The 21,109-nt window shown below is 34.4% G+C and overlaps 1 protein-coding gene across 19 annotated transcripts in view; it reads right to left on the minus strand.

Annotated features, from left to right (window-relative positions):
- Positions 1-21,109, minus strand: part of RBMS3 (RNA binding motif single stranded interacting protein 3) — a 764,097-nt gene that overhangs the window by 95,929 nt on the left and 647,059 nt on the right. The gene's annotated exons all lie outside the window — the stretch shown is intronic.

Below are 21,109 nucleotides of genomic sequence, written 5' to 3' on the forward strand. Positions count from 1 at the left end.
CAAGCACACATCAGATGCAGTATTCAGGCCAGCCTTCTTCCAAACGATAAGGCAAACAGGGTTCCCAGCAGATGTCTGAATATTTATGGGCCTCATCTTTTGTCTGGTAAAATGTTTATCTGGCTTTAACTAGCACTCAGGACAGTGAGCTGTCATAAAACTTCTCATTAAGAACTTCTCCTTACTGACAAATAGACTGAAAGACCTGGTTGCAAATCCTTTTCAAGGTCTTGTAAGATCCTCTTGGCGAATGGGCCTGCAAAATCATTGCTCAAACCACGGGGGCAATCAAGAGAAAAAGCTGCCTGTTATCTTACTTATGGCCACTGTTTATAGTGCAAGTTGCCTAAATATGTCACAAGGCACCTCAATTTTTGGCTATTACTAGGAAAGTAGCTATTCCTTGTGCTGCAATTTGCTACAAAAAGCACTTTATTTTGTGGTCCCTCAGAGAATATTTCTTTTCTCCTTTAAGATATTTTTAGGAATTTGCCTGGTTAGGGCTGGAAACTTAACTAGATCTAAGGATACAGGTGTGAAGTCACTACCCTATTAAAGAACTAATTTACTTCTTTTAAAGCACACTTTCTATTAGTATTATTATTGCTAACATGCTTCAAACTCAGTACATAACCTACTGATGACATGTTCTCTAGTCTAATGCTGAGATAAAATATGTCCTGGTGTAACAGACATATTCTAAGGTTAAAACTTATATATTAGCATCCAAACAAGTTACATTCTGAGGCCTTCAAGATTTCAATTAATATATTTAAAACTGTCCAGATGAGATAAAAGACAGCTTTATCTTGTTATCCTTCAGTGTCCTATTTGTTTCAGGATTTGTGCAAGAAACTTAGTTACATGTTTTATTCCACTTAGACTTTATTGCCATTTCTCCTAAGCAGTAATACTATATGATTAATTTTAACTTTTTTTTTTTAGTTTAATAGAATGTTCTTAAACTCTACTACCTTGTTTCTCAAAGTATGGCCTGGGACTGGATACTATCATCAGGGAGCTTAGTACAGAATCTCAGGTCAACCCCAGCCCCACTAAATTAGAGCCTGCCCCAGGTGAGTTATATTCACAATAAACTTTGGAAAGCTTAGCTCTACATTTGGTCTGCCAGGGCTCTGAGTGAATTTTCTATTACATTGCTTCTAAAAAGATTCTTGGTTTGACTCTCAATCATTTTGTTAAGTCTTTTGTTCTTACTTGAGAGCCAGATAGCTTGGAATAATATTAGTAATATTAATATAACTCCTTATTATAATCACAGCCAGTGATACTTAGTATAGTTCCTCAATCTTCTCCATAGGATTTCTGCCTTTACCCATAAAATCTCCTTTAACAAAAAAATTCCCTTTCTTTTCCTATGACATATTTTCATGGCAACCTTCACACTGAAACCTCCATTCTTTCCAAATAACGTCATCTGCTTAACCAGTGAATTAGAAATAACTATGACAGCCAAGCATTAGAAGAGATGGTATATGCCGTGTAAAATAGTAAGACACAGCAGCGAAATATTTTGGTTAGCTCAATATACATACTATAAAAATAAGGTGTTAGAAGTAAAATTCCAAAATATTCCCGCTTGTTAAGACTTGATTAATCAAAAGTGCTACAATTAGTTTAAAAATTAAAGTTTTAAAAAAGTCTTTCTTGCCTTGGTGTTTCTTCTGAATTCATGATCCAAATTTCCAACTACTGACTGAATCCCATGTACCTCAAAACTACTATGTCCCGCTCTGAATGTTGTCTTCCTCTTTCATTCTCAGAGTATTCTTTCTTTGCTCGATTCTCAGAATAACAAAGAAACTGCTAAGTCATCTTGATCGTTTCCTTCTCCCTCATCAGCCATAACAATTCAGTCAGGAGTCAAGTCTTGTCAGAACGACATCATAAATTCCTTTAAATCTGTTCTCTCTCTCGCTCTCTTTTTTTTTTTCTTTTTTTCCTGAGATGAAGTTTTGCTCTTGTTGCCCAGGCTGGAATGCAATGATGTGATCTTGGCTCCTCCTGCAACCTCCGCCTCCCAGGTTCAAGTGATTCTCCTGCCTCAGCCTCCTGAGTAGCTGGGATTATAGGCATGCACCACCACGCCTGGCTAATTTTGCATTTTTAGTAGAGACGGAGTTTTTCCATGTTGATCAGGATGGTCTTGAACTCCCGACCTCAGGTGATCCGCCCCCCGGCCTCCCAAAGTGTGGGGATTACAGGCGTGAGCCACCATGCCTGGCACTGTTCTTTCTTTAAGATTTCTTATTTTGACCAATCCAGTTACTTCTTGTGGTGTACCTCTGCCATTCATGGATGTAGAAATTTATTTTTCAATACTCTCTTCAGATGTCATTAGTTTCCCCCAATGTGAATCCTACCTCTTCAATGTAGAATTGAAAAAAAAGAAAAAAAGAAAAAAGAAAACCCTTCTAAAAACATTTCCTACACCCTTTTGCTGCTAGATACAGATTTGTGACTTCTGCTAATCGAAAGCACCTGCAAGGGAATTAGAGTTGAAAGACAGATTAAAATAATAAATGAGCAAGGAATGTGACATCCACTTTTCCAGTGAGGTGTTGGCAAAAGTAGCAAAATTTCAAAGTGTGCAGCAATGGCAACCATTTCCTTACCAGAGCAGAGTGGAATGGTTTGGGAGACAGCAGTGACAGTGGTACTCTTTGGTCATGTAACAGGGTATATATAGAATTGTATTGTGCAAGAATATTCAGCATTTATTTGCAATCAGTTTATCTGTTGCAAAGATTTCTTTTTCTATAGCAACTATATGAAATAAAAGTGTACGTGAATTTTATTGTTTTTAATTTATTTTCAAAGGCAGATGGGGTGGGAAACCAAACTATTATAATTACATCAAAAATAGTTTACTAAGATGTCTTCATTTTTCCTCACTGCTCCTTTAACAGGAACAAATAGGACTTTATGTCTACTAACTGGTATTCACATTTGAAATATTTATCATTATGTGGCCTTGGTGACATAGCATTTTTATATTGCCTTACAAAACTTCTATAAAAAAATAACATGGGGATACAAATACATTAAAGAAACTTATTGCAAAAACACGTTTTCTGACCTCTCAGCCTCCAGTTAAAATTATACTGATGTACTAAAGTTATCCAAGAGAAAATTATTCAGAACCAGTTTTTTTCCTGCCATTATTTTTTCCTAGCACTCCCTTCCTTTTCTCATAGTTTATACATGGCAAGGAAATGAATGGTCAGCAAAATCAGGCGATTTGACAACTGTCAGAGATTTTTAACATATACTTTTGCTTCATTTCATGCAAGAGCAAGCCTGAAGCCATCTGCCTACCAACAACACATCTTTCATTCCTATTATAGAGACAGAACCCCCCATGTCATCATTAAAACACAATCTTCAAAGGCACGTTGTTTTTGCTTATCCATATTGTGACAGATGTTTTATATCATCTATCCCCATGTGCTAGTCTCTCTGTGATGGACTGCCCACTCTTTGCAGCCAGCTGTGGAAATAGCTCCATTGTCAACTGTGGCCACTCTCATTCCATTCCTGTGACTTCACTGAAGACCACATCCAACAGCAAGAAAAACAAACAGCCCTGATCACTTCCTTGAAAACATGTTCAGGGCAGGAGGTAGGCTGTCTCTAAACAAGCTCTCTTTATGAGGTATGTTACAAGGGAGAGGCAATCTTATTTGAAACCCTCACATGTCATCGAGTTAGCCAATGGAGGTAATCCCTAGATTAAGGAATAATGAAGCAATAGCATCTGTGGGCACGATTCGGGTGAAAACATCTGGTTGACTCAGTACCACTTCAATTAGTTTGAGTATGCATCAATCATTTATTTTCTTTTCATTGTATAAAGTTCCCACGAGGAAATGTTTACACCACCAGTTTATCCAACTCTTTGAAATACTCTGAAAAGACTATAACTATATTGTTTTAAATGGATAGACAATCAATGTGAATTCTCTGTGGTAGAATAATACCCTGATATTAGGATATATTTTTAGAAACAAAAATTGATCTGTTTTTAAAGAAGTCTATCTTAGCTGGCTTGAAATTGATAAAGCAATACTTTTAGTAGTAAGAATTGTGTCAACTTGAAATACTGAGGGGGGTACTCAAATTATAGTATATATGCCAAACCATCTGCAATGTTAGAGCCTTCATAACTTTTTAAAAGATATTTTGGTACCGTACAGTGTTTAGAATAAAGAATATTCATTAATTCATCCATTCACGAATGCTGAGTTTCTGTTATATCTTGCTGTGAAATAACTTAGAGTTAACTTACAGTTAAATAACTTTAACAAGCTATAATAGAGTAAGTTTCAAAAATGCAATATAAAGTAATCAAGGACATTACAATTTTCCGCAAAAGTAAACATCACTGGAGAAGCCATGTTATTTTCTGTCTTTTTTTAGTCTAAAATTTTCACTGGGTGATGCTCCTACCACTCAACTCCCAGAGTCACAGTTGAGCCACAAGACTTGCATCTCCCACTGTAAGTTAAGGGACTGTTTATGTTGAGCAAGCCTGGATGTTTTGCTTCAGCAGGAGGCTCTGGGTCCCCAGGAATAAGCCTGAGATCACTGAGTATCAAGCTGAAAAACATACTGTAGGAAGGAAATAGTTCTAAAATATGATGACTTGTAGACACACCAGATTGCACCTAAAAACATGGCTCGATTGTTATCTTAGTAATCAAGAACAAAAATACCTTTATCTTTATTGAGACCCTGAAGTCTCAAGGCATGGATGGCTCATCTCTGAAGAGTTGGCTATAATTACATTTCGGTAATTCCTGTTGTTAATCACAGCTCATTATGAGGAGAGCCCTCTTTCTCCTTAGCTCTGATCAATGCCAGTTGTCAACTCACTGGTTAATTGATTGGTAGTATTTTATTGTGTCATTCCTCCTGACAATTTTTCCTGCATCCCCGCCCCCGCAACCCCCTGCCAAACAGTCTGTCAGTTGATAGCTTTTAGCATTTGCATGGCAATGGAATAGCAAATTCAGCTAACCCACATATTCTGAGTGGCTATTCTGACTATAGTGGGTATTTTATAAAGGGTTAAAAAAAACTAAACCAGGTGCGGCGGCTCGATGTCCGTAATCCCAGCAATTTGGGAGGCTGAGGCAGGCAGATCACTTGAGGTCAGGAGTTCCTGACCAGCCTGGCCAACATGGAGAAACCCCGTCTCTATTAAAAATACAAAATTAGCCGGGTGTGGTGGCGGGCACCTGTAATCCCAGCTACTTGGGAGGCTGAGGCAGCAGAATCACTTGAACCTGGGAGGCAGAGGTTACAGTGAGCCGAGATCACGCCACTGCACTCCAGCCTGGGCAACAAGAGAGAAACTCCATCTCAAAACAGCAACAACAACAACAACAAACCAAAACAAAAAGTCAAATTATAATTCCATGATTTCTTCATAGGCTAGACCCAACAAATATTAATATCCAATGGCCTCGGTATAAGACCTTCCTTTTAAAATGTATTTTTTACACAGCACCCCCAAATGTACACAATTCAAACTTAATTAAAAATAATAAAACTTCACTGGTTTATAATCATATCTGAGGATTTTTTTTTTTTTTTTGAGACCGCGTGCCACCACACCCGGCTAATTTTTTGTATTTTTAGTAGAGACAGGGTTTCACCATGTTAGCCAGGATGGTCTCGATCTCCTGACCTCGTGATCCGCCTGCCTCGGCCTCCCAAAGTGCTGGGATTACAGGCGTCAGCCACCGTGACCGGCCTATCTGAGGTATTTAAGTTAACTATTTCATGTATATTCATTAGGGGCCTTAATGAACCAGGAAATTAATTGTCAAAGTTAAAAAAAATTATATTCCAAGGATATATCCAAATATGAAATGATGATTTCACCCCATCCTAGTGATACAGCTATAGTGTGAACTCAGATGGTTAAATCATCTAGGATACTGTTTTTTGGATGAAAGAAGTAGTGTGCAAAAATTTCAGAAAAACAGAAAACTATTTTTATTTACCTATGGCTTTGGAAAACAACAATAAAATGCAGTGCTTAGTTTGGCATTCTTTTAAACACTCATTGTGAAGAACAGTAATTATACTTTCCAATTTACTCATACTACAAAATTTCTAGTAGTCAAAGAGTAAATGAGATTCTCAGCTTTTCAGTGTATAGACACAAGAGTAGGAAATCTGCTGGTCAATTTCAAATTTCAAAACTTATCAGCAAAAGTGAATGACAATTCACATTTCATTTTATTTGGTCTCAGTCACCTTTCTTGATCTGGTTTGATTATAACCCCATGTGGCTAATTTTCAGCAGGTCTATGAAGAGCTTGCTTCTTATTACTGCCATGCATGACGTTTCCCTTGAGTCGGACCTTCAGTAAATATTCATGGGACAATTTTTCCCTAAGTACATTAAAAAAAGTAGAGAGATCAATAATGGAACAATTGGCTTTTCTAAAGAGTTCTGGAGTTAATACTCTAAAATCATATTGTATCTACCAAATTATTTCATAATTATTTTCCAGAAAATCTGGGTGTAGGAAGAAGCAAAGAGATCACTAGGTGAACAATGTGGGAGCAAAGTTTGTGAATGAAGTGACAGAAAAGTTGACAATGTACAATGCTGAAAGCAGCAGGAACAGCTGCCTCAGGCAGTGACAGCATTATGCAGCCAGGGCTGCATAATTTTACAGGGAAATGGAATCCGCAGCTAGAATTCCTGCCCCTTGAATGTAGTTCAAGGCAGGATTCCCTAGGCCTACACCATGAAGGCATCCCAAGTATTAAAACAAAAATTGTCCAAGATAGAGAGGTTATTAAACACATGTATGTTTTGGTTATAATTACTAAGAGACAAGGATTTACACTGAAAATATAGAGGGACAGCTGACAAAAATTAAAACTGGGATTAGCAAATGGAGCAATGATTGACTTCACAAAGTTCACATGAAGCAAGCATATACACACCTATGTATGAGATAGATGTGAGGTCTGCATGCATTGAAATTCCACAGCTTGAACAGCTGCATTTCTCCTCCAGGAAAGCTTAATTTCTCTACTTTCTTTTATGAGAAATTCTTTTTCTGGCTCTTTATTTTACCTGTCCATCTCTGACTTCCTGGAAGAGATGCTGTAGTCCCCCATGCCATGGATGGATAATTCACTATTGATATTATTTTTCAATGGGAATGGTCTTTTTCTTTCATTTAGTGAGTCAGTAGCTGGTCAATGAAGCCCACTGGATTTGTTTCTGTAGTATTATAAGGTCTGTGTTTGGCAAATTATTCTCAATGCCATTACATAAATGCAGGATTATAAGCAAAATTTCCTAAGTAGTTTTAAAATTTAATTAGGAAAAACTCTTTAAAAGAGTAGGAAATATTCCACCTTTATTAAAAACTGTTTTCTCATTTTAAAAATAATTCAAGCATATATAAAAAGAAAAATCCTTTTTGCTTGTTTTTGTAACTGTTTTTAGTTTTACAAGTAGATAATATCTAATATAAGGAAAATGACAAAATATTATTACTTTAGAAGAAACTATTCAATGTGGGTTTGATTCAGAGTTCTTTGATCTTTTAGACTTAATATGTAGGGTTTTGAAAAAAAGTCTCATCTTAAAAAATTAAATAAAAATGTTGTATAATGCTCAAAATTAATTATACGCTGCAATAATAAACTATCTTACGTGTAGAAATTGAAAAGAATGTTAGCATATAGTTTTAGATACTTAGAATTTTCTCATAGTTATCTAGTCTACTTTTTATAAAGTGCAAACAGTGTCATTAATTTGATAACCTGAAATAGAGCTACAATATTTATAATATTAAGGTGGGTCTTATTCAGTGATTATGAACATTAAAAATAAGGCATATTTACCTCAGACATATCACCCAGCATAACACAACTTTGAGACAAAAATAATTAAATTATGGTACACTTGGATTCATGTGCCTGTCAGATCAAAGGTTTTAACTAACCTTAAGACAGAAAGAATTAAATTATGATAGTATTTGGATGAACATGTCTGTCAAAATCAAAGCTTTTAGCTAAATCATAAAACTCCTTTCCAGTTAAGATATAATGATAGGATTGCTAAAATATTAAAAAATATCTTACTTCATATGCTAATGTAATTGGCATCAAAGGACATGGATAACATACTAGTATTTTGTCTTTCATATACCGAAGAATCCAATCATAATTTTTTATTAATCTGCCAACTTGATTTACTCTAGGTTAAATTATATAACCTGAAATATCAAAATTTAATGAAAAAATCAAGCCAGATATAATGAAATACAGTTGGTGTTAACTGAATTGAAACATACCTGTCCCAGCTCTGCCACCAACTTGTGTGATATTAGTAATGCCAATTAACCTCTCTGAGCTTCACTTCCTTCATCCATAAATACATTATCCTATTATATTCAGGTTAATCTTTTGTGATAGTACATACAATATTATATAATTGCCTCATGAAAAGACAGAGTGAAGGACTTCTCTGTACCCTGAATAAGTAGGACATTATTCCAAAGCATAGAAGACTCCAAACCCAAAAGACCAATGAACTTCTTGCTGATACCTGGAATTTTCTAGAAGGTTCACAAACGTTTTGTTACAAAGTAATAGGAAAAATATTGCACACACTTAAGTCTACTGATAACCTCATTTACCCCAAGATGCTAATAACCAGATCAAATTTTTCAGGAGAGGTTTTGGGAGAAGCATCCACTATTAGTTTAGCGGGAGTTGACGATTGTTTTCTGCCTCCCGTGACCCTCTCTAAGAGAATCCCACAAAATGCATGCACAAACACACACACGCATGAGATTAGAGTCCCATGAATCTTTGTTTAATAGAAGATATGGCCAGTTTAATTTCTTATTCCTTAAAATACTGATTTGATTTCTCTCTTCCCCAATACACTGGAAGTTTCATAAAGACAGGGACTATACATAATTTGTACTGCATTAAATCTCTGAATATGTGCAGCACATATCTGGCACATAGTGGGTTCTCTTTAATGTTATTTAAATGAAAAAGCAAAAGAGAGAAAGAATGACCTTTTGGAACATCTAAGCGTCTTGAAGGAAGGACATCACCAAGTGGGAAGAAAAGATGTTGAAAATAATGGCTGGGGTTCTTAAAGACAAATCACACCTGCTTGCTATTTTTACCAAAATCTGGCTCCAAATATTTAACATCATTTGCCATTGCATTTTTAGTTTTTAAATTATTTTTCCCCTGCTGGAAGATAATTCCATGAAGAGCGGATCTTTTTTTGGTTTGGTTTTGTATTCTAACTGAATACAGAATGGCAGTGCCTGGCACATAGCAGATACCCAAAAAAATGTATGTTGAATGAATAGAGGAATGAATGACTCTGGTTTCATTTTTCCAATAAGTCGCTAACTTCAGAGCAATTTAACATTTTCAGTGTTAAGGGAAAAAAACTGGCAAAGAATATGAACTTTTTCATTGCTGTCATTCTTCCAAGGCAACAGAAATGTTCTTGATTCTGCTGAAAACATTTCAGGAATTAATTAATTACATGATAATTATAATTTGCAGCCTTTGAAATTCTTTCAGAGGATTTTTAAATACCTTGAGATTAATAAAATTTAAAACAAATTTTTATTCCCCTAAGGAATCTTTAATTTTCAAATACACATACATTTTTTTTCTGGAAATACAATCCAAATGTTTCTTATTCTCTTATAACATATATTTTTCTGGAAATACAACCCACATGTTTTTGGTTCTCCTATACTTGCAGTATTCCATCACAATATTGGCTAGGCTGATATGATAATTAACAGCCTGCTTTAGAACAAATATGTGCTTCCCCTGAACAGCCAATAGGTAAGTTTTCATGATAATTAACAGCCTGCTTTAGGACAAATATGTCCTTCCCCTGAACAGTCAATAAGTAAGTTTTCTAATAAAAGCAATACAAGGAATGTCTAGCTGATTTCAGATTGGCTCGAAATCCTAGTTCTAATGACTTTTAACAATTCAAAATGGGGGAAAAAGCATATGCTCTTTAATGGATATTCACTGGAGATTATTAAACTTAACAAATTAAAGAAGGGAAGATACACTTTAAGCAATAATATGAGGTAATTTAGTAACTGTCTAATAAATTGAATCTGTATAGCACCAAAAGTAAATGGAGAGGGGGAAAGAGAGAAAGATTTATCAGAGAGAGTACAGGGATATGAGGAAAAGTAGAAGGGCTTTCCTTCTCGCATAATTTTGGCTCTGCTAGGAAACCAATGCTGTAACAATTTATTTCATTTTCTAGGACAGTTATAAGACGAAATTGTGTTAGCCAGAACATTTCTCATCATACGCCTGACCATGTGTAATAGAAATGGACATGATCAAATGGTTGGACCATTCTGATTTACGTGGGACTGTCTACATAACTTCATAAGCAAGGGTGATTGCAGTAACAGAGCTGCCTTGCTGAATCATTACAAATCAGAAATACAGGGAACACATCCTAGTCCATCTCAAGAGAAAAGACTAAAGCTACATGCTTTTGCATTAGAAGTTTGTTCCAGATGCAGAATTAAGTTTCTTGCTTCTTTTCTTTGTTAGAATTACAAAAGTGAAAAAGTGACAAATTCCTTGATACTGGTTCAGATGTCAGTAATTAGATAGCACAGATTAAAGGTTTATATTTGAAATGTTTAATCCTTTTGTATCACAGGTAATATTCCACTAAAAGGACCTCCTGCTGATTGTCTGTCAATGAATCCTCACTCTTGACAATTTCGGTTTGAACTTTGTATTTAGAAAAAGACATGAAGGAAAGTTAAATCTTTGAGCCACAATCCAATTTGTAAACATTTGTCTGGAGATACGGGCATACTGTTATGGATTCTTAAGAAACTTACTTTAAACTTCTGCTCTTTAAAATGTCGAATAGAACAGAGAAAAAAAAACACCAACAAAAAGCATGTATAAATATTCAGGGCATGGAAAAACCCCACAGGAAAACATGATGTTCTTCAATAATTTAGCTCTCACATCCCCCTAAGTAGCTTTTTCAAGTTGGCCATTTGAAACACTTTGGAATTAGTAAGTCACTCTGAGCTCATACTTCTATGATCAGTAAAAGTGGTTCTCATTACCAGCATCAACCAGAACGTTAGAGAAAAATACGGTTTAAAGCCCCAAAGGCCAAAGATGGGATTATCCAGCAAAGCCTGAAATAATCTATTCTTGTCAATAAAGTAAAAGAAATGGATTTTTTTTTAGGAACACTCTATTCTAAAAGCAGTGGGAACCCTCCAGTGATAATAATGTAGGGTTTATAAAAATCCCCGCATGCACAATGACTAACAATGAGACAGATATATCTAAACAACAAGATAAATAAACAGTGGACTTTTAAATTTTTCTTATAGGCTTGGCAAAGGAGCTTATTGCTTTCTTGGTTTTTACTAGGCAGAGGCTTGTTGCTGTGCTTTTCGAATTTTGTTGTTCTTCCACTAGCTGGGCTAGTGGCTATGGAAGAAATACGATTTAATAAAAAAAGTTTCCTGAAATGTTACGCAAAATGGAAATGAAACAGCTTTTCATGGATATACAGGACAATTTCTGAAACCTTTACATCAACTGCTAGACTTCACTGGGGGCTCCTAAGATTTCTTCTAATTTGAAGTATCTATCTCTATTTTCCTAACTTATCACTGTGGTCAGTTCCCTAAGAGGAAACATCAAGTGCATATACATTTGATTAATTCAAAAAGACATATGTAATACAATACATAATTAGCCATAACAGTATAGGTATAAGAAAAAGCATAATTGGGTTGCTAAACAATCTTGCTTGTAAGGGGCATATGCAAGCACTTAATTTAGTACATATAAGACTAGTAAATTTAAGGTAACATCATCATATGCACAATACTAGCTATTGCATATATCAACTATGGTAATTACTATGAAAAGTAAGCAAATTGCTAGAAATCTCGTCTGTTCTCTCCAACAGGAATAAATGACTCATAAGTCTGTTACTACCCTTCTTGGGTAGCAAACCTGTATTTGGAGGTACATATTGAAAATCTTTATCTGGCCTTGAAAGGTCAACATGCCCAAAAGGAACTACATATCCCTGATCCTGAACTTATGCCTTCTCTTACACATCCTAATTCAGTTTAAGGAGACCACTTTCTACCTAGCCACCTAGGCTAAAATTTCCTAGAGTCAGTTTTGACCCATGCATCCACCATATTCTCTTCCTTACTAATTAATACCACAAATCTCAACAGTGTTCAGTCTTTAAATGTAACTCTGAATAAACTCATATAAACACACATTTGTATTATATGTATATTTCAGTCTTTTCGTTAAATAATATCTATAACGGAGGGCAGCTTTCAGCATATAAAGACAGTAATGTGTATGTAGCATCCATCAATCATTCCTCAGTTCATGCCATGTATAATATAAACTCTTCCTTGAAATAAATTTCATATATGCATCTTAGAAAGTTAGATTATTTTGGAGTGTGATATCAGAATCTGAGTATTTAGACATGTATCATGTAACACAAACTTGGAAGCATAATGATTTTTCAGTATTGATTGAAAATACTTAGAGATACAAGACAAAGAAGATAAAAGCCTTTATTGGAAAGTAAGAATTGATTTTTAATATACAACATTGTTATGCAGAAATGGTTCTAATGTGTATTGCTTAAGAACCTTCTAAGAATAACTCTTTGATAAAAGGTTTCTCTTCTCAATAGAAGTTTTAAGGTTATTATTCAGAACCCAAGTTGATAATTAGCTTGATTTTCTCTATGCTAAATAAGAAAATAAAGCGAAGAGCACAATGTTCTTTTTAACATAGATGATGACTAATCCTCTTTCTTGGAATTTGCTTTCAGTTTTCTCAGCTTGTTTCTACTATTTCTCCTCAATTATGTGCAATGAAATTATACTTATGTTAAGTGATATAAAAGGGAACAAGTACCACCCTAATTTGTCAAATATTATACATAAACGGTGTGATGCTAACTGAACTATTTGTATGCCTTCCTAGGTCAGCAAGATGTTTTCTCTGCTGATGATATAGTTTTTCTGTCATTTCTCAAGTGCAGATTTCAGAGTCAGCTGAACATACCGAGTAATTATTGTAAGACAGAATGGTTTGATACCAGCTTTATCTGATGCCAAATCATCAATTTATGCAGATACTTTTAAATTCTCATGGTCCACATCAAATAGTTCTATTCTATCGGTTCCGTTTGCTACCACGGAGTACATTTTACACCTGATTCATCTTGGCAAGTGCATCAGAGTCTAGTGCTGCTAAAAGTCATGAGTGCTTTATGAGCCACCTAGTGATGATAGCCAGGAGGTCTTATGCCTGCCCTCAATACTTTGGATGAAATTTGCCTCTCAAGCACTCAAGAGCACAGAACTACTAGATCCCAATTGTGTACATGCTTGGGCTCCTGTGAGAGCTTTGAAGACATTTATTAAGGAAAATTCTGGCACAAACTAAGCAATCTTGCCATCTTTTCCATGAGAGGTCAAATAGCCTGTATCTAGATGATACTATAAATCAGTTGGTATAAATTTAATAATATCCTGGCTCAGACTAAATAAACATTAAAAAAGCCACATGTCAGCCAATTGGATTTACTGAGTCATTCTTATATCAAGATAGGTTATAAGAAACTTACATACCTGAAGAATATTAATTTAGTTGCCCTATACACTTCTTCACAAAATTGAAAGTTAACATGTGCTTGGCTTTTATTGAGAGTTAATAAAAGAAATGTCCACAAGAAAACGTTTCTCTCTACAGATGTAACTGCCAATTAAGACATTATACTGAATAACACAGTTGTTTCAGCTGATATAAACAAATCTGCAACTGAAAAGGAATTAGAATACTACATTATGAACATAAGAGAACTTTTCCTAAATTGTTTTTAACAAACCTCCTTATTGGCAATGACAATATTTAATGACCAAACTTACAAAGACAAGTTTAATATTAGCATCATTTTCCCTAATAAGTTGGGCTTGATTTCAGAGAAGATGCACATCTTTAATTTCCTCAGAAACCTTTGTCAGTATCCTTGTCTAACAGCACCTGGAAGCTTGTGTCTTAATATTTGCCAATGCAGAAATAGTCTATAAAGTGTAACCTATTCTCAAATATTTATTTAGAACAAAATAGAAAGGGAAAAATATTGTGAACTATATGGAATAAACTCTCAAATAATAAAATTATACTGTAGTTGGGAAAGAAGAATTAGTTGCATGTCCCAGGATATCTATTACCTATATTTTGTCTGTCTGACCATCCATCCATCCATCCATCCATCCACATCCCTGCATCCATCCTTCCCTCCATCCATTCATTCATCATCTATCCACCCTATCTATCTATCTATCTATCTATCTATCTATCTATCTATCTATCTATTTCTCTATTTTTCTGTCTATCATGTGAATATAACTGATGAACTTGTTTTACTTGTATGATTAATAAATTATCTCTAAAAATTATTCCCAAAGAATAAATTTTTAAAATGTCCTAGTCTAAGATGGCATCAATGGAAAAGGCCTCCCAAAGTAATTTCATCGAATGGAAAAAAGAAACTCATGTAGACATGTAAGTTCTGGTATTTTTTCTTAGAATCTCTATCATCTTACTTTATTGTTTGAATAACTTAGCAATGAAGCATTTGTTGACAGTCAAATGATGAGACACTACGCATTCTTGGGGTTCTGAGGGGAGTAGAAATCTCACTTTCACGTGGGGTATTCAGATAATTAGAACTAATTAGCCTTGTGCAGAGGCTATAACGATTACTTTATGACACCCAAGTAATATCAATAACATTCTCTGCATATTACACTCAACTTTGAGTGGAGAACTTCTGAAAGGGCACATCGGATATTGTTGAGGAGGCTTTGCCAAGAAATGCAAACAGATCTCTAGGAGAAGATGCCATGTTTAATGGAATATAGGACAACAGCCCTAATTCATGATTAAGTGATACCTTCTGTGGCAGAACTGTTGAAGGGCACACAAATGTCATGCATATGCCCCAGTGTTAGAGACACCTGGGAGCCTGTAAAAATACCTTGCTTTCTCTTAGATGTTCACCAGCTGCAGCACATGGTGAATAGGACCAAAACCCTGCCTACAATCTACTGTTCACTTTGCTCAGAGCACCCTTCCTGCCTGACACCCAACACTTGTTGGTCTAAAAAACTCCTTTTAGTTTTCAAAACCAAGTTCAGGAGTTACCTCCTCTGTGAAGCCTTGTTCTTATTCCTCTACTCCCTCCACAGTGAGTAACTTCCTCCTCTTTATGGACTTTGCTTATGGACTTTGCACATGCCTTAATTGTTAACCATAGATGAACATATTAGGATTATTTGTTTTCTGACAGAGTCTGATTGGGAGGGAAACCAGTTGTTCTAAAACAGGGAGAAAAATGTAAGTTTAATCCCTATCTTTGGTAAGTTTCTTCTTAGGCAGTAGAAAAGTTTAAAGGCATTTTACTTGTATTTGTGTTATCATTTTGAAAAATATAACTCTAAACTGCATAATTCTTTAAGCAAACCTGATTAATCCATACACGCCATACACAAACACACACATGAAAATTATATACATATACATATACATATGTATGTATATGTATAGTTTTTCCCTTTCTCTCCATTAACTACTTCCCTCCCTCATACACCCTAATTGGTTGACCTATAAAACTCAAGCCTCAAGTTAATCAACACCATTAACCATGATCCTAAATTGCAGACATAGCACCTAGGTAGAAATAACTAGGTTCTCTAGAACTAATCTAGCAAAGTCAAAATTCAGAGTAAAATAAAGTATCCCAATGACATACTGAGCAGTAAGAAATCAAAAATAATATCTTTTGATATTTGAGAATACTCTCAATATTTGAACCCATTTATGATCATCTATTTAATGAATACCCAAATACTTCACGTAAGTGTTAAAAGTTTTAAATACGTTTGGACATTTTGTTCCAATGTGCTATGAAAGAACAAATAGTTCCATGGACTATCTGTACTTTCATCCTAAATCTTTCAGTGATTTCCACGAGTAGTTTCTGTTACCCTGGTAACACTTATAAAATAAATGATTTACCCTACCTCTATATGATTGTTGCCCTGGTAACTTCCTGTTTTCTAGAAAGTCTGACAAAGACTTTATTTTGGCTGCATATTTTCTTACTTTAGGAAATAAGAATTTAACAGATTGGATATTTAACATTATTTCTATTTGAATTATATTTAATATGTTAAATAGCTATTAAGGAAGTAACATCATCTACATCTTTACGAAGGAACTGGCAAAGCTGTGATACTCTGCTTTACTAATGATGAAGTAATGAAGAAATTCTAAATACTATCCAAGGACACACTGGAGATCATGTATGATTGAAATTTTTCTTCTTAGCAGCTGTCAGTTGTGTCATGTTCAGAATGCTGTGCCTGCTGTTCTAAAAAGTGATACATTATGTCTTGAGCTAGTCTTTCATTTTAAAGGTTGTTAGTAAAATAACAGAAAACCACATGCAGAAAGATAGGCCACATGCACACACACCACACACATGCACCCACATACTCCCATAGTAACAGAGCTAGAATACTTCAGTTGGGACAATTTTTATGTTACTGGGTATAGAAACAGTGGCCATCTATTAACAGATGCATCCCTATGTACTCTGGAGATGTGTTGGTGCCTAGCACTTGGCAGCTTCCAACCACCATATCTGAGAATTTAAAAAATGTATTAAAGCATATTTTTGTATTTCAAAAGATTCTAGACTCTGCACTGCCCCTAGACACTCCTGTGCCTTGGAGGCAGGGATCTCAGACAGCAGAAAGCTTTCAGGAACTCTACTTGGAAGATAAACATTACCTCCAAAATTATTTAGGAATATAAAATGACTTTACATACAAAGACTTTGCACAATGGTATTTCATAATGTAGCAGAATTTATTTTTTTCTATTTATAATTGATTCATACATTACTCCACTGCATATTATTACTTTTACGCACACATCAGTGACATAACTTACTCTTTCTGTTTTACATTTTTCAAAGTACACTTAAATTCTAAACAATAGTACTGGGATTGTCAAGCTAATAAAAAATGTGTAGGAAAGTCTGCCAGATTTGACTGCACGAAAGTTGTAGTTCAATACGTAGCAATTTAACTTTCCAACCAAATATTTCCCTTGTTCTCTAATATAAACATTTCACTTAAGGCAGGCTATTTGCTCTGCCCGTAGTCCCCTTTGAAATAACTTGAGACTCTCCTCCCATACTTTTTGTGTATTATTTTCACTTAAAATATTCTCCTTTTTTCATTTTAGCCCCACAAACATCACCCATCCTTTAAGGTCATGTTTATGTCATTGTTCTTCCCTGTCCTTAACTGTTCACAGAGGCCTCTTCATTTTTTAGGTTATATAATTACTAAAATTTTGATAAATTTTCAACTGTACCTTTTCAATTAAATTATCCTGAGCATATAATGTTTTTCTACAATTATATTGCAAGTCTTGAGGACAAATTATTTCTTATTTTCTCTCCTCCATTTCCAACAATATCTAGAAAAATATCATACACATATTTGATGCTCAAGAATATTTGTTTTCATTATTTGTTGATTTTTTTCATTGAACCCAAGTTTCTCAATGTTATAAGATGAGGAGTCAATGATTGGTATAGCTAAGGGCTGAGGGAAAGAAAGACTGAATCAAGAGAACATGTGAGGAAAATATTCCTCAAGTTTTATGACAATCAATGGCATTAAAAACTCTATACATTCTTAAAAATTACAAATTATTGATTTACAACTTGCTCATACCTAAAAATTCCTTATTAGGCAGTTGGCAACTGATTATTTTTACTTGTACTACATTTAACTTAAGAACTATATGGCCTATGATCTAAATATCAACAACTAGTCATGGAGCAAAAGATAATGCTAATTTTGTTAAGACCATGGCATTTCACAATCCAATTGATTTGATCATTCAGCAACATGACTATCAACTATGCAACAATCAGAGTTCTCTATGATCATGATCATACATGGTATTAACAAATTCTTTTTTTTTTTTTTTTTTTTGAGACAGGGTCTTGTTCTGTTGCTCAGACTGAAGTACAGTGGTGTGATCTTGGCTTACTGTAGCCTTGAGCTTCTAGCCTCAAACAATCCTCCCACCTCAGCTTCCCAAGTAGCTGGGACTATAGGCATGCACCACCATGCCTGGCTAATTTTTTGTATTTTTTGTAGGGACAAGGTTTTGCCATGCTGCCCCAGGCTGGTCTCAAACTCCCGAGCTCAAGCAATCTGCCTGCCTTGGCCTCTCCAAGTGCTGGGGTTACAGGCTTGAGTCACCGCACCGGGCCAACCTTAACAAATTCTTAAATAGATTATAAAGTTTTAGCCTCCTGAGAGCATGTCTGACTGCAGTAATAGATTACTTTTTAAACTGGATTTGGTAAAATAAATGCATCTCCTCTCCAAAACTAAGATAGTCTTGCGTATGAAGACTTTATAATCTCCAAAAAGAGATTTTTTCAATGTCATTTAAAATTGTTTCTGTAATTAGAGAAAAAGGAATTATTCCAAATTAACTTTATGAAGCCTTTGTTAATTGAATATTCAAACCTGACAAAAACAGCTTACTAATTTTATTAATAAAAACTGATGCCAAAATAATAAACTATTAACAAGTATAATCCAGAAGTCTATTTTTAAGAGGGATATATCATAACCAAATGGAGTTGATGGCAGAATGATTCTACCTTAGGAAAATATTAAAAATTATGATACAATTAATTACAAATATATTAATACAATAAAATTGGCAAAAGGAAAATAATATCAATAGTTTCAAAAAAACTTTGATTAAGTTCAACATCTATACCTGAATTAAAAAATAATTCATAGTGGCACTTCCATTATGATAAGAAATAGGTCAAAGGACACATTCCAAAGCCATTTGGCCAGAAAATGAATTATGAAATACAAAGATTTAAAATCAGGTGGAAAAGTATATTATTTTTGATGACCTGGAAAAGCTGAGAATGAATTAAATATTCGATTGAAAACAACGAGGGAATTCAGAAAGATAGCTGGTTATAAAAATTGTTTCATATATGAGATAGAAGAAAAGGCTAAACAGCATCATGAAGAATCAACCAAACATTTCGCAAGAGTGGGATACATGGCAGGACAGCTAACCATGAACAGGAAGGGAAAAAAGACTGCCAGATTAAAAGAGCCTTAAATGACCCAATAACCAAATATAATATGTGGTCACTGATTGCTTCCTGGATTGGGTAAACCAGTGTAAATAACATTTTTGCTCAATTGGGAAAATTTGATGAGAGATGATAAAAAATTCTCAACTGGGAAAAACGGAAAATATTCACTGAAAATGGCACATATTGTGTGATGTCATTTGACTGATATTTTGGTAAATGGTATATACACATACATGTGATATATATAATGCGTATATTGTGTGCATGTGTGTTTGTAGATGTAGATAAGTTGGTAGATATTGATATAAATACAGAAAAACATCTGGAAACAAGTAACATTAGATATTAACTGTACTAATCTTTGGGTAAGAGGAAATGGGTATTTTATATGCATATTTTAACTTATGTGTATATTCTAAATCTCAGCAATACTTTTGAACAATTAATAGATTTTTTAAATTAAATGAATAAAATTAGTATATACATTTTTATACACTAAAGTGATCAATGAGAAAATATAATAAAATTTTTATAATTACAATGCTGAAGAATATTTCATGTGTTAGAAAACTTACACATTAGAAATAAGTGTTGTGTCCTCATGAATGGATTAATGTCAGCTGTGTCCTCATGAATGGATTAATGTTGCCATGGAATTAAATTTGTGGGAATAGCTTTGTTAGAAAAAGAAGCTCTCTCTGGCTCTCTTGTTTTTGCCTTCTTGCCAGGTGATGTCTTCTGCCATGTTATGACATAACAAGATGGCCCTCACCAGCTGCCTGTATCAAGCTCTTGGACTTTCCATCCTCCAGAATTGCGAGCTATATAGACTTATTTTCTTTATAAATTACACAGTCTGTGCTACTTTATTATAGCCACAGCAAAAAACTAAGACATATAACAACAAAAATACTAAGATGCCAAATAAAACATTAAGCAATATATAGAATATACATGGAGGAAACCTGATACTCTATTAAGTGATCCAAAATACATAAAATAATTCTTGGGTAGATGAAAAGTTCTTTTTCTTGTACAGAAAAATTCAATGTTGTAAATATGTCATATTCTTAAATTTCCCATAAGTCAATATATAATTTGAAATTTTAGTACATTTTTAACTTCATAAAATGCATTAAAGTTCATCTGAAAATGTAAAATAGCTAGAAAAATGTTTGAGAAACAATAAAAAAAATATTGTGGCCATTTCCTATCAGTTTATAAGGCAAGTTTCCGCAACATGTGGCCCACTGGCTGCATGCAGCCCACAACAGCTTTGAATGTGACCCCACACAAATTCACGATCTTTCTTAAAATATTAAAAGATTTATTTATTTATTTTAGCTCATCAGCTATCATTAGTTTTAGTGTATTTTATGTGTGGCCTAAGACAATTTTTCTTCCAATGTGGCCCAGGGAAGCCAAAATATTGGACACCCCTGATTAAGGTATTGTAAGTTATAGTACTCAAAATAGAGCAATGCTCAAAAGAAATAGAGAAGCAGGACAGAAGAGCATTTGGAAAACAGACACAAAGATAAAACTATTTTGTTATGTGATAAATATTGGCATAAAATTCATGCCAGAGGAGGAAATACAGAGGGCTTCTTTGGTAAAATTTGTTATGGCAATTGGTTCCACGTTTGGGGAAAAAAAAAAATCAAAAAAATGAAACTTTGAATCTTAATCTCATCTCATGCTATAAAATAAACTTCAAAGGTAACAACATTTTAAAACAAAATTTACTATAAGCACAGTAAGAAAACATACAGCATTTTAAAT

This window comes from Pongo pygmaeus, chromosome 2 (assembly GCF_028885625.2).
Source record: "Pongo pygmaeus isolate AG05252 chromosome 2, NHGRI_mPonPyg2-v2.0_pri, whole genome shotgun sequence".
Taxonomy (NCBI): Eukaryota; Metazoa; Chordata; class Mammalia; order Primates; family Hominidae; genus Pongo; species Pongo pygmaeus.